Source organism: Astatotilapia calliptera, chromosome 6 (assembly GCF_964374335.1).
Source record: "Astatotilapia calliptera chromosome 6, fAstCal68.1, whole genome shotgun sequence".
Taxonomy (NCBI): Eukaryota; Metazoa; Chordata; class Actinopteri; order Cichliformes; family Cichlidae; genus Astatotilapia; species Astatotilapia calliptera.
In genome coordinates, this window is record NC_137427.1 from 22989472 (window position 1) to 23003647 (window position 14176).

Consider the following 14176-nt stretch of genomic DNA (forward strand, 5'->3'; position numbering starts at 1 on the left):
TCTAAGTGGAATTGACAATTTAGTAGTCTGTTTTGTTTGTTCTATTTTGAAACTTAAACGCTTTAGCGGCTGCTTTTTGTGTAGTTTGCAATATTTGCCTTTATTTATCTGAAAAAGTCTCATGTTTCTTTAGTACATCTACCCTGTTGAACTTATTATGGGAAATAAATATTTAAATCAAAACAAGCTGCTGATTATTTCACATTTTACTTGTGAGCAACGGCACATTTAAATCTCACAAATATAGTTATTTGGCTTATATTGTGATATATATCGTTATCGCCTGAAATGAAAAAAACATTTCATGATTTGGAAAAATCTCATATCGCCCAGCTCTACCTCAGCTACAACTGTATTTCTTGTGCAACGATTGTAAAAGATCATTTTTTATTTGCTTGGCTGAATCTGTCATTTCAGTACATCTTTATTGTCTTCATTGTCTTTTTTTTTTTCAACACTTATTGGTTCCACAATAAGTGAAACCATGCTGAAGGTATTTCTGCTTGGATGCTTCCCATGCCTCACTCTAGTTCAACCTGTAAGTATTATTATAAGTGATTATATATGCAGATACTACTTGAATATGCAAATACAAGTAATACAATACTTAGAAATTTTCTACAGTTTGTCAATGTGTATGAAAAGTATGGTGGCTCTCACCACGGCTGATATGAGGTGAGTACTTTCTTTATCCTCCACATTTAAATCACACATGAACATCACTTTCTGTAAAATGTTTGGATTTTTTTTTCTCTCTACACATCACCACCAACCCCCATCCCCCAGCGATGTTAAAGACTCATTGCCTGCTATCACAAATGCTTGATTGAATTTCTTGGAGTCAAAAGTGGCACAACCAGTTATTAGGTTTAGGGTGTAATTACCTTTTCACACAGGACCACGTAGATTTGGATACATTTCTTCATTCTACTGTTTCCATGTCACGAAATACACCTTTTGAGATCTTTTTTTTTGTTTTAGCTCAGAATGTAGTAGCATAATTTTCAAACAATAAGTCAACTATACCATTACTTAAGGATAGCACATGACTTTAACAAAATAATAACATAAGAAATCAACAATATAAAAAAACACAAAATGCTGGGTCACAGTTGTAATATACAACACCTGATTATTTTCTAGTTTCTTTACATTTTCTAAAAAGCCAGAAGATAGATATATAGATAGATAGGACCTGGTGATCATTACCCCTACATTTTAAAGGGTAAATATTTATACTTAAAGGAACATACACAAACAACAGTTAGTTTTGTATGTGACTCACACCTGGTCAATCTCACATCACTGTGTTGCAGCAAAAAGATTAATCAGGTGTGTCCCTGATTGTTGCCCAATTGTGTTTACCCTTGTTAAGATGAGAATGTTTTCTAAGAGTTAGAGTTTCCCAACAGTTACGCAAATGAGATTAAATCATCTCTTGCAACTGTGTATAAAAAGCTCTGCTGTCAGTACAACATTACCACAATCATCCACATCTCTGAGACAGTCTGCTGAAGTTGTGAAGGCCTGACGGTAACATTTCTCATCAATCTCTTATTGCTTCTCTGTTTTCAGTATAATGTTGGTTGAATGGTGATTTTGCAGATGGTTTTCATCACATCTCATCTGAAATATTGTTAACAGGTGAAATCACTGAAAACATGATCAAGGTTGTGTTTCTGCTTGGATGCCTGCTGAGCCTTGCACTGGCAAATCCTGTAAGTGTAATATGACTAAAGACTGTGCTAGTGATGTTATCTGTAATATATGAATATATCTTGCACTGTGTGTGTGTAACTGTGTAACCAGAGACTGTGTCAGTGCTCCTATCCTATCATATCCAAACAATACATTTGCATGTTTTTTTAAACAGGACGACTCAGCACACGAGCGCGATGCACGTTCTTCATCTAGGGAGGGGGTGAGTCTCATGTTTGTCTTTCTAGGTTTGAACATTAGACACACTTGACTCTCTGATATTTACATATCTCTAAGAAGTTATTCACCAGAGAATGCATTATCACATGTAATAATATATATTACTGATTCTCTTGCAGACTACTGGGCCTTCCCTAAATCGTCTTACCCTGCTCCTACCTTTTCTACAGAATCCAGCACTTCTGCAGAATTCAACGCTCCTTGCTTTGCTTCTTGCTGCTATACGATAAGCTGCTCCTTAACCAACAGCTATTACTGCCACAAAGGAGGAATTGAAAACGAACAAACAATGAATAAAAACCTATGTTAAATTGCACTGGGATTTTTTTATTTATTTACATACTTATTTCTGAGTGACTCTGTTTTAAAAAAAAGTTAAAAAAAAAACAAAAAAAAAAACAAGAAAAGATTATTCTAGTCAATATAAACGACATCTCCTTGTTCATGCAGTTTCTCCCAAATCACACACTTTTGTCTGATCATTACCCAATAACACGAAGAAGACCGACCTGGAGCCAAGTGTCGTTCCACCCACTTGACCTCCGTCAGACTCTCAGCCAGGTTCCCCATAGCACTCCTTTTATTGTGGTTACATGAATATGCATAGGTTCATTAACATATGATGTTTCATACACACAAAGAGTACCGTGCGTTGTGCGTGTGTGCCAGGAGTCTAGTGGTCCATCTAAACAAAAGGCTCTTACACTCAAACAGATATACGTGTGTTTGCTATACCATATATCAGCAAGAGAAGATACGACCTCTCCTAGGAGGTGTGTGATCTATGCCAGAACACTCCGTAGAGGAGTGAACACCCCCCCCCCCCCCCTCTTCATGCTACACAGAGTTGTTACAGACCTCCTAGGATGACACATTCTTTCAACAAATGATTATATACTTCTAAGCATATGAGTAAATATTTCTAAGCATAAATGATAATGAACAATACAAATCTAACAGTGCACCTTAAAGCTGATACAGTGGTCCCTCATTTATCGTGGGAGTTACGTTCTAAAAAATAACCTACGATAGCTGAAATCGCTGAAGTAGCCAACTGTATTCTCTCTTTTTTTTTTTTTTTACAATTGTTATAGATGTTTTAAGGCTGTAAAACCCTTCACTACACACTATACACTTTTCTCAGACAAGCATGAACATCTTTACGCTTTTCTCTCTTGTTTAAACACTCAAAGTTCAAATCTTTGTAGAAAAACAAGTCTAGTATTCCAGAATGAAATCAAGGCTAAAACACTGTTTTCAGGTCTAGAACATGGGAACAGAGCAGCTGCAAGAGAATTCAACATTAATGCATCAATGGTAAAGAAGTAGAGGAAGCAAGAAGAATGAGATGTGTAAAGTTTGACTTTTCGGACTGTTTTGTTTCGCTTAATGCGCCTTATAATCTGGAAAATATGGTAATTTCTACTTTTCGTTAGCATGTCCAGAAGTCCAACTTTTTGTGCGATTGTTAGCAGCCTCCTCTGTCTTTTGGGTGCTACCGCAGGTGCCTTTGACGGTGCAAAACATTTCGTCAACATTGTTGTGTTTGTTGGGGAGAAAACTTACAAAAATGCAGTACAGCACTTCAGAGTCACACTGCTAGCGATCGAAGATTTTTGTAAATTTTTCAAGCTGAACGCATTCTGTACTGTACAGGAAACCCGGCACAAGATGACTTTGTGAATTTCTTCACGTGTAAAATTTTAAACATTGAAGAAAAAAATTGCCCATAATCATCTCACAGATGTAACATTATGTACAGCTACTTTCAGTAGGAAAAATGACAAAAGCTTTGTCCAAAAACTTGTGTGTCATGGCTGTGTGAAGGCAGGCAGGAAAGGTGGACCAAAAAGCAGGACTCACAGAGGCACAGGTGTACTCAAAACCCTCAGCTTTATTGTGGGAATGCAGACTGAACAAAGAACTAACTAGACTGGAATGCAAACAAACTAGCAGGCAGGCAAACAGAACACACAGGGTGGTATGAGGATGAACAGACGTTAACGATGCCACACTGACACAAAGACACACTGGGCTTAAACACACTGAAGGAGTCATCAAGGAATTAAAGACACAAGGGGAACAGCTGGGAGGGATAAGACCTAACAAGACAGGGGGAATAAAGCTAGAAACACTGACAAAGACAGGAACATGAACCTTCAAAGTAAAACAGGAAACAAGACACACTTTACAAGGACACGGACTCGACAAAGTAAGACAGACTAGACGCTGAATTAAACCGGCAATAATAACAAAATACAACCCGAACCTTAGTCATAATGCAAAAACATACCAGAATAACTGAAACACAGATTCATAATTCAAAAATAAACCAAAGCATAAGGAGCTCAAAATGCTGGGTTGATCCGACCCAGGACCGTGACATTATGGGCCAAACTGTACAATAAAAAGGTGTTTGTGAAAAACCCAAAACAAATTTTGTGTCTGCCTGATTTTCACTGATGAACTTTATTTTGCAGCTACCAAACACAACAGTGAGCAGAAAGACTAAAGAAAAAGTCAAGATTCAGTTTAGAAAAGAGAAAAACTAAAGCAAAACAAGCAACATTATGTGCTTTAAGGTGCCAATTTGAGAGGTATACCAGGGAATCAGGTACTGGTTGAAGCCTTTCTTTTTCAGAAGAGCTACAGTATCCAGAGTTGTACATAGTGAAGAAGTAGCGTTCAGCTAGCTACACTGCACTGTTGGCACAACAACATTTTTAATCTTAGTTTAAGACAGAGTCACTCAAAAATAAGCACTGATTTTCAATAATCCTGTAAATAAATGACAAAAGAACCCCAGTGCAATTCAACATAGGTTTTTATTCATTGTTGGTTTGTGGCAGTAATAGCTGTTGGTTAAGGAGCAGCTTATCGTATAGCAGCAAGAAGCAAAGCAAGGAGCGTTGAATTCTGCAGAAGTGCTGGATTCTGTAGAAAAGGTAGGAGCAGGGTAAGACGATTTAGGGAAGGCCCAGTAATCTGCAAGAGAATCAGTAATATATATTATTACATGTGATAATGCATTCTCTGGTGAATAACTTCTTAGAGATATGTAAATATCAGAGAGTCAAGTGTGTCTAATGTTCAAACCTAGAAAGACAAACATGAGACTCACCCCCTCCCTAGATGAAGAACGTGCATCGCGCTCGTGTGCTGAGTCATTCTGTTTAAAAAAAACATGCAAATGTATTGTTTGGATATGACAAGATAGGAGCACTGACACAGTCTCTGGTTACACAGTTACACACACACAGTGCAAGATATATCATTCTACAGTCATATTACACTTACAGGATTTGCCAGAGCAAGGCTCAGCAGGCATCCAAGCAGAAACACAACCTTGATCATGGTTTCAGTGATTTCACCTGTTAACAATATTTCAGATGAGATGTGGTGAAAACCATCTGCAAAATCACCATTCAACCAACATTATACTGAAAACAGAGAAGCAATAAGAGATTGATGAGAAATGTTACCGTCAGGTCTTCACAACTTCAGCAGACTGTCTCAGAGATGTGGATGATTGTGGTAATGCTGTACTGACAGCAGAGCTTTTTATACACAGTTGCAAGAGATGACTTAATCTCATTTGCGTAACTGTTGGGAAACTCTAACTCTTAGAAAACATTCTCATCTTAACAAGGGTAAACACAATTGGGCAACAATCAGGGACACACCTGATTAATCCTTTTGCTGCAACACAGTGATGTGAGATTGACCAGGTATGAGTCACATACAAAACTAACTGTTGTTTGTATATGTTCCTTTAAGTATAATTGTCTACCCTTTAAAATGTAGGGGTAATGGTCACCAGGTCCTATCTATCTATTAGGGATACTCGTATCAATATTGAACCGTTCGATACAGTGCTTTCGGTTCGGTGTATGTATGTATCGAACAATAAATTTTCCTTCTGACGATGCTGTCTGTGTTGAGCACTCAGTGGATCTGCGCTCGACAGTGCAGCCTAGGCGGAGTAGTCGAACGCAGACTCACTGAGCGCAGGGCAAGCTAGCCAGACAGAAGTTAAGCTCTCCTTGCAACATGGGAAACTTAACCTCCCCCACCCTCATTCATATCTGGCGTTTGGAACTATTTTGGTTGTCATGTGACGTATGACCCTGAAGGTAAGCGCGTCATGGACTAAAGTAAAACAGTATGTTGGATGTGCCACGCAATGCTCAATTACATGGGTGGGAACTAGTGTGTTAGTGCAGTTAGCTCGTTAACGTGTTGGCTGTCTAGCCCATGCACGGGGCGATCGGCGGTAGCTCGTTAACGTCATTTCAACGAGATTAACGCTGACAGCACTAGTGGGAACACAACGAATATGACTGCACATTTATGCCGACATCATCCTAGTGCAAAGACAAGTGGAAGCAGACAAAAACAACAAGCATGCATGCTACAAACGTTATCCGAGTCATTTAGACAGCCGTTAGCACATGATTCTCCTTATGGGAACCTGATATGTTTAATATGCTGCTGAGAATATAGCCCAGAAGAAGCGTATAGTATAGCTTTTATTTTGGAAAGAGACATTTCTCTGTAATAAACTCTCTTTTCCAAAGATGAGTGATTCCTCAATCAGATACAGGGCTCGCAATATCGATTTTTCGAGTCGGGCTACCAAAATCTATCTCTGCCCTGCCCATCGGGTTATCGTAGAAAGGAAAAATATGTGTCAATGCTTTTGCATTCTTTCGGAAATGTAGCTGGGTAATTATGTCATTGGCATCGGTGAGCCACTGTCAATATGTGACATATTGAAATCGCGTTTGAATTTGCGCTTGTTTTTTGCTTTCACTTTGCAATCGTGCGAACTGTGTATAGAGAGCGACAGCACTGATCTGTGAGTGATGATAATTTGCGCACCAATTCCTCTGACATCGTCTTATTAATCGTTAGCTTACTATGCAAACATGACAAGTGAAATCTCCCGCAGCTTAAACATGTGAGAGGTTGATCACGCAGAGAATCGCTGAGCTTATGTGAGTGCGTGTGTAAAAGCAGCAGGATATATATTTTAGTTCTGCTGAGCCACATAAGACAGGTCAGGGTGAAGAAGTGACAGCCAAAGAAAAGCTTACCACAAAACGGAAAAGTTATGACAAATCAGACTATAAGGCAAAAAGAAAGTGCAGCTATCAAAAATAAAAAACGCGCACAAGATAAGAAGTTGTAATGCGTGTACATAACATTTTCTGGAGGAGGACAGACATTTGTTTAGAACTCTTAAAGATGTCGAAGAAGCTCCTTTAAGCAATTGCTTTGGTTTTCCGCCACCTCCAAAGAAATGTCAGAAGGAGTCCGAACCACAAAAGAAGCGCGTATTCTCGGAAAAGTGGTTGCAGGAGGTGAGCTGGCTTCAAACAAATGATGAACGCACAGAGATGTGGTGCAGAATGTGCCGTGAAAATCCCACTCTAGCAGACAAAAACAGTGCTTTTTATATGGACGCAAACGCGTGTTGCAACTTCTTATCTGGTGCGCGTCTTTTATTTTGACAGCAAATGCGCACATGCGGACCACTTATGCGCACTCGTGTAAATAACATAATGTTCTGCCGGGTGTGTTGTTGGTTTTCTCTCGATTTCTGAGTCGACAAGCGCCTTTGTTACTGGGACCAGTCATTTTAAGAAAGGCCCCCATTAGAACCCATGAGAAATGCAAGAAATGCATTATTGCTCAGTCTGCAATATCTTTCCCAGAACAAACACCAATTGCAAATAATATACTAAAAATAAACCTGAAAAATCTGTTTAGAACAGCGTACTATGTTGCAAAGAGTGAACTACCACTGGCACAATTTAGCAGTCTTTGCAAACTTCAAAAAGCAAATGGCCTAGATCTTGGTTCCACTTGTCTCTTACCCGTGACTTCAGTGGAAATTTAAAATTCAGGATCTGACACAGACTGATTCATGTCCTACACAGTTCTTACAAGTTCATAGAAATTTCTGTTCAATTAGAACCAAGTATTTGAGTTGATGATTGTAATTTTTATACAATGTTAAAATTTGTTTTTCAACAATTTTTTGATTAATGTTTTGTTTCCGTTACAATATTATACCTTAATGTATAATATTGTAAAGGAAACAAAACGGGAAACAAAACATCAATCAAAAAATTGCTCTCTTTTTTATTCAGGCTACTTAAACTTATTTTGGGCTACAAAAAACTGAAGAGTCCGTGCCCGAAGGGCTACCAGGGATTTTGAAATTTTGTGAGTCCTGATATTTATAATTTTAATAAATGACAAATTAAAAAGGCATGAACATTTTTTTTGTATCGAAAAAATATCGAACCGTGACACCAAAGTATCGAACCGAACCGTGAATTTTGTGTATCGTTGCACCCCTACTATCTATATATCTATCTTCTGGCTTTTTAGAAAATGTAAAGAAACTAGAAAATAATCAGGTGTTGTATATTACAACTGTGACCCAGCATTTTGTGTTATTTTATATTGTTGATTTCTTATGTTATTATTTTGTTAAAGTCATGTGCTATCCTTAAGTAATGGTATAGTTGACTTATTGTTTGAAAATTATGCTACTACATTCTGAGCTAAAACAAAAAAAAAGATCTCAAAAGGTGTATTTCGTGACATAGAAACAGTAGAATGAAGAAAATGTATCCAAATCTATGTGGTCCTGTGTGAAAAGGTAATTACACCCTAAACCTAATAACTGGTTGTGCCACTTTTGACTCCAAGAAATTCAATCAAGCATTTGTGATAGCAGGCAATGAGTCTTTAACATCGCTGGGGGATGGCCCAATCTTCTTCGCAGAATCAACAGCTACAACAGCTGCATCCACTACAACTCCTTGAAATCTAAAAGGTAACCAAAAATTAAGCCAGCATTGCATTTTTGGCGACAGCACAATAAATGCAATGCTGGCTCGATTTTTGCTTTTTTTTGGTTTCCTTTCAGATTTCAGGGAGTTGTAGTGGGTGCAGCTGTTGTAGTGGTTTTAGCAGGCGCTTGTAGGAAGACAGAGAGAAGTTGCTTCAAGGAAATATTGTTGTTGGTGGTTGAGTGTAGAGAGAAAAAAAAATCCAAACATTTTACAGAAAGTGATGTTCATGTGTGATTTAAATGTGGAGGATAAAGAAAGTACTCACCTCATATCAGCCGTGGTGAGAGCCACCATACTTTTCATACACATTGACAATCTGTAGAAAATTCCTAAGTATTGTATTACTTGTATTTGCATATTCAAGTAGTATCTGCGTATATAATCACTTATAATAATACTTACAGGTTGAACTAGAGTGAGGCATAGGAAGCATCCAAGCAGAAATACCTTCAGCATGGTTCCACTTATTGTGGAACCAATAAGTGTTGAAAAAAAAAAAGACAATGAAGACAATAAAGATGTACTGAAATGACAGATTCATCCAAGCAAATAAAAAAATGATCTTTTACAATTGTTACACAAGAAATGCAGTTGTGGCTGAGGTGTGGTCCCTGGTGCAGCTGCAGGGGAGGAGTGGTGGAATGAGCTCAAGGGGTCAGTACCGGGAGGCAGGTGAGCCACAGGTGGTGGTGATTGACTGATGATGGAGTCTCTGGCTGTGTCCCAATTAAGAGACCGCATGCTTGAAGTACGCATTTTGAGTACGATTACGTCACCGCCACGCAACGACGGCTGTCCCAATTCGAAGGGACAGAAGGGAGCGGCCGAAGCGTGAACTGTCAAAAGTAAGTACTGAATATGATGTCACTTATTTATGTGCGAATGTTTAATAATGAAGAACATTAAAACATTACTGTTGGCCACATGTCGGCAAAGTTATGTGACATTAGTGATGTTTGTACTTTCAGCGTTAACTTGGTTTTAAAGCCTCTACTTCAAAAAATATATATATAGTTGACCTTAATCTTACAGAGAATGTGATGATTTTATGCATAATTAAAGTCAGTCATATATCCACAAACACAACAAGCTGAAAGTCAGTGATGCTGCTCGGTTTGCAGTCCTGAATATCACGGCACAAGCAGGATTCACTGCACTGTTAATGTTAGCTATGTTATATTGCTGCCTCTGTTCGGTGGTGTCGAGCCAAACGGACTTTAACGTGTGTTTGAACGAGCTGACGGTTCACTCGTTAAGCTGAAAGAAAGATGCTTTAATCCCACTTTTAAAGACAGTAGAAGGCGAAAAATAAAAATAATCTTAATTCTAACCAATATGGTCCTGCCTTCGCTATTGTGGTTGATATGGCGGTAGGGACGGCCTTAGGGCGTCTGGGGAGTCCATAGGGACGTTTTCCCTGGAGGGCCTAACCCGGGGGATGTGGCCATGACCTGGTTAGGGGCTCTGGTGGCTCTTAGATGGTGTTTTCCTTGTGGCTGCGTACAGCGGAGATGGGGGAGGGTCTGTGCTGCCGGACGTTGGTTACTGGCCTGGTTGCCTGACTGCCCCTGGGTGGGTCCGGGACGAGCGTGGAGGCTTGGGGGTCTGGGGATGCTCCGCCCCCGGTCTGGGGTGCTGGCTGGGCCTTGGGAGCTTGGGTCCTGGTTGTTGTGTCGCCGGAGCTGTGGGCGGGTGGGTGCAGGGGGGCTCCTCTGGTGCATCGGCCCAACTAGGGGACTCTCTAACTCAAGCCTGTTCAAATGGCGGCCCGCGGGCCAAATGCGGCCCAGAAGCAACCTGCGAGTGGCCCTGCCTGTGGTCCTGGCAGAAACACAGAGAAAACGCAAAAAATGAATTCATTAATTAATTTTTAAAAAATTAAAAATTCCTACAGCGTAGTGTAGACTGTGAATGCAACACTCCTAGTAGCCTAGCAATATTTAACCCACAATGCACCGTGATGTAAACATATTAAACAATCATCGTAATATATGATGCGACAACAGCATGTCTTTCTCACTCCAAAAGCGCAAAATTGACAATGAAAACTGTCGGTTTAACCCTGCCTGGACTGACAAATACTTATTCATTTTACCGAGTTTAATAATCTTACAACCGGAGTTGTACTACCATGGTGAGGGTCCTGTACAGCCCAAGAGAGAGCTGCAGCATCTTCCCTTCGTGTTTGCTTCTTGGCGAAGAAGAAAAGGCCTTTCACAGATTCTGAAACAATGAAATACTGCATGCTGGCCGTGGTGGATGCGGTGAAAAGTGAGTGTGACATCTGCTATTAAAAACGTACCCCTGTAGGACAGTTCAAATATTTGTAGAATTGAAGTTCTGGCGTCAGACGAGTTTGAAATGCTGTTAGATGACCTGAAGAAAACTGATGTAATGTCTATAGCAGGAGATCACAGACAGAACTGATAATGCACAGTTATGCGTATATGTCCGTTTTTTGGATGGGAAATTGCTCGGTTTACTACCGTTAGAGGGACTCACAGCTGGCGAAATTATGTTTGAGAAGATTTAAGCTCTTTTTGAGGAAAATGGTCTGGATATGAAGCGTGTCTGTATACTTGTGACGGATGGGGCTCCATCCATGGCAGGAAAAGTGAGTGGTCAGTGAAATATTTTTTTTAATTTGAAAGGGAATTATCAAAATGTTTTTTGTTATTATTATTTCAAATGTGCAAAAAATAGTTTAGTTATAGCTCCCTTTTTTTAAATGGACCTTTTGGTGTGCATTTGTGAGAGGTCACCACCAGATTTATAGGGGAAAAGGAATAAAAAAAATACTTGTTTTTCAGTACAGTTGTGTGGATTTGAAATTGATCATGATCTGCTGCTTACTGGCTTCAAAAAAAATATCTGGCCCAGATAAATTCCTCGGTTTGAAAATCTGGCCCAACTAACTTCGTAGTTGAATAGGCATGCTCTAACTGGTGGAGAGGCTGTTTTATCTTTGTAGGTGGTCTCCTCTCTACAGGAGCTCACTCTGCAGGTGGGGGAGAGATATAGGAGAGGTAGAGAATGAACTCAACCTGGGTGTCTATTGTCTTGTGTAGTTTGGGAGATGATTGGATGATGGGGTGGGTGCAGTTTTCTCTGGGGTGGAGTCGGGTGGGCTGCCCCGGACTCTGTGGGGCTGGGCGGTGCTGCTGCTGTGGGCCCCGGTCTGGATGGGCCTGGGCCCCCTTGCCCTGGTGGGTTCCAGAGTGTGGGGGTGCCTACTGGGGTCAGCGGGGAAGCTGGCCCCAGGGAGGGGCCGCTTGCCCCTCCCTTTCTTCCCTCCCCATCCTCAGCTGCCTCCCTATTCCCGCTCTACCACACCCACCCACACACGCAGGGCTTGGGGTGCAGGTATGTCACCAGGGTGCAGGGGAGGCACTCCCCTCTGTCCCCTTCTGGCCGCCTGTGCCTCAATTTTATTCTGCAACCTAGACATCCACATTTCTCACATAACACATACATATAGGGCCTTGGGGGTGGGCACGTTTTACAGCATCCAGAGGATGGTCGGTGTATTCCAACCCACCTCTGGCGCTGGTGCCCTACCCTCAATTTTAAAATCATGAAGACACTGAGGGCTTTCGGGAGGAGCCGTGCTGCTCTCTGATAGGAAGCAGGAACCATGCTCTCCTGTGTTTTAAATGCACTTTAGAACAGCACACAGCAACACTACATATGAGCAGGCGGAGGGAGGTTTGGGGTCTTCACTCACCCCGGTTCTGTTAGCCGTCAGGGCTGGGGGGCTGGGAGGAGGTGCTGGCCGTCAGATTGGGGTCTGGGATGCGGGGCCTCCCTGGTACTGCAGATAAGGAGGTGGTCCACTTGCCCCCACCCCAGAGAGAAGGGTTACATCTCCTGGGTCTAGATGCGGCTTGCCCCTCTGGCGGCAGGGGTACCTGGACCTGGGATATAGAGTATGTTTGGGGAGTGTGACTGTCTGTGCAGTGTCTATTTGTGTCTGTATACACGTTGGGTGAGTGCCGAGTATTTGGTTGTGTATATGGGGGTAGGAATGCATGTTTGTGTCCGCGTGCGCCTGTTTGTCTGTGTCTATATGTCAGGTTGGGTCTTAGACTCAACCTCTCTGGGTACATCTCAGACCCTCTAAAGTACAGAGGCCTATCTCTCCTCACCACACTCCCTGCCGGTGGCTGATGCCCTCAGACATTGGTGTGTTGGTGGTTCTTGTCGACTGGGGCTGGGCGCTCATGTATGTACCGGCTCACTCCTGGTGACCGATTGACCGGGCCTGGCGCCTGTGGCCCGGCTGGGCCCCTTCCGGGGGGTGGGATGCCCTCAGGCCTCTGGGCCTGAAGCTCGGTCCTCTCTGGCACAGCTGGCTGCCGGCAGAGCCCGCGGGCACGCCACTGCAATCCCCTCTGGCCTCTGCTCCGTAGCTGCTGGGTGACCCCTTGTTTGGGGCTCTACTCAGCTCTTCCCAGGAGGGTGGCACGGTTCCCCCCCTTTGGTGGGCCTCCTCGGGTCCTCATACTCTGGGGCCTCTAGATGTCTGGGGCCTGGATCTCCTCCATGCCTGCTTCATGCCCTGGGGGACGGGGCATGAAGCAGGCTCCCCACACTTCCTAGCAGATCGTTACATGGAGAAACCTTTGGAATACAAGCATGCTGATCCACACAGGTGTACACATGGGTGTTCACAGACGCGGACTACACCTTTCTTGGCTGCTGCCTCAAAGCACATTGTACGTTGTCTATCTTGCGTGCTGCACAATAGCGTTTAATATTTAGTATCTACTGCTGGCTAGTTTATTGTGATGGTGCTGTATTTATTATGTTGCTCTTTTTTGTTTGTTTTCTCCTCTGTTTTTTTTTTCTCCATAATGAATGAATGAAACAGCTTTTATTTGTCACATGCAGGTTGCCCCGCAGCGAGATGGAAACCCCCCCTGACCTTACACACATAACACAGACATCACACGGGGTTACAAGTCGGAGATCGGTAGCGTTACAGAAAAACACTGAAATGTACACAACAACGGGAAGGTACAAGAGGAAAAAAAGAGACCTCCACTCATGCTGTGCTTCCATGGTAGGACAGCACGAGAACAGGAAACAAAAAAACCTCCTCTGCACAAAAAGCACATAAATGTCCATAGCACAACATTATGGAAGACATGACAAGCCACAGGGATGGGTAGGGGATGAGGAGTAACCCCAGGCAACACAGCAGCCATCCTACGACGGCGCCGTCATCTATTTGACAGCACGGGCCGCGACCCGCCTCGTGTTCCCAGGGGGCAACAAGCATCGAAGGCGTTGGAAAGGGAGGGGGGATGAGTGAGTGCTTATCAGTGTAAGTGTATGTGTGTGCGTGTCCATAGTTTAGCTGAGACAGT

At 42.1% G+C, this 14176-nt stretch overlaps 2 long non-coding RNA genes across 2 annotated transcripts; one reads left to right on the forward strand and one right to left on the reverse strand.

Annotated features, from left to right (window-relative positions):
• Positions 1–1414: 1414 nt before the first annotated feature.
• Positions 1415–2254, forward strand: LOC113023405 (uncharacterized). The gene is made up of 4 exons (XR_003272572.2): positions 1415–1533; positions 1645–1718; positions 1874–1921; positions 2058–2254. It is a non-coding gene; the product is annotated as an uncharacterized LOC113023405 (long non-coding RNA).
• Positions 2255–4744: 2490 nt separating this feature from the next.
• On the reverse strand, positions 4745–5503 carry LOC113023385 (uncharacterized). Its single transcript, XR_003272565.2, has 4 exons — positions 5421–5503; positions 5236–5309; positions 5060–5107; positions 4745–4923 (listed from the first exon to the last, which is right to left on the reverse strand). It is a non-coding gene; the product is annotated as an uncharacterized LOC113023385 (long non-coding RNA).
• Between the last annotated feature and the right edge of the window lie 8673 nt (positions 5504–14176).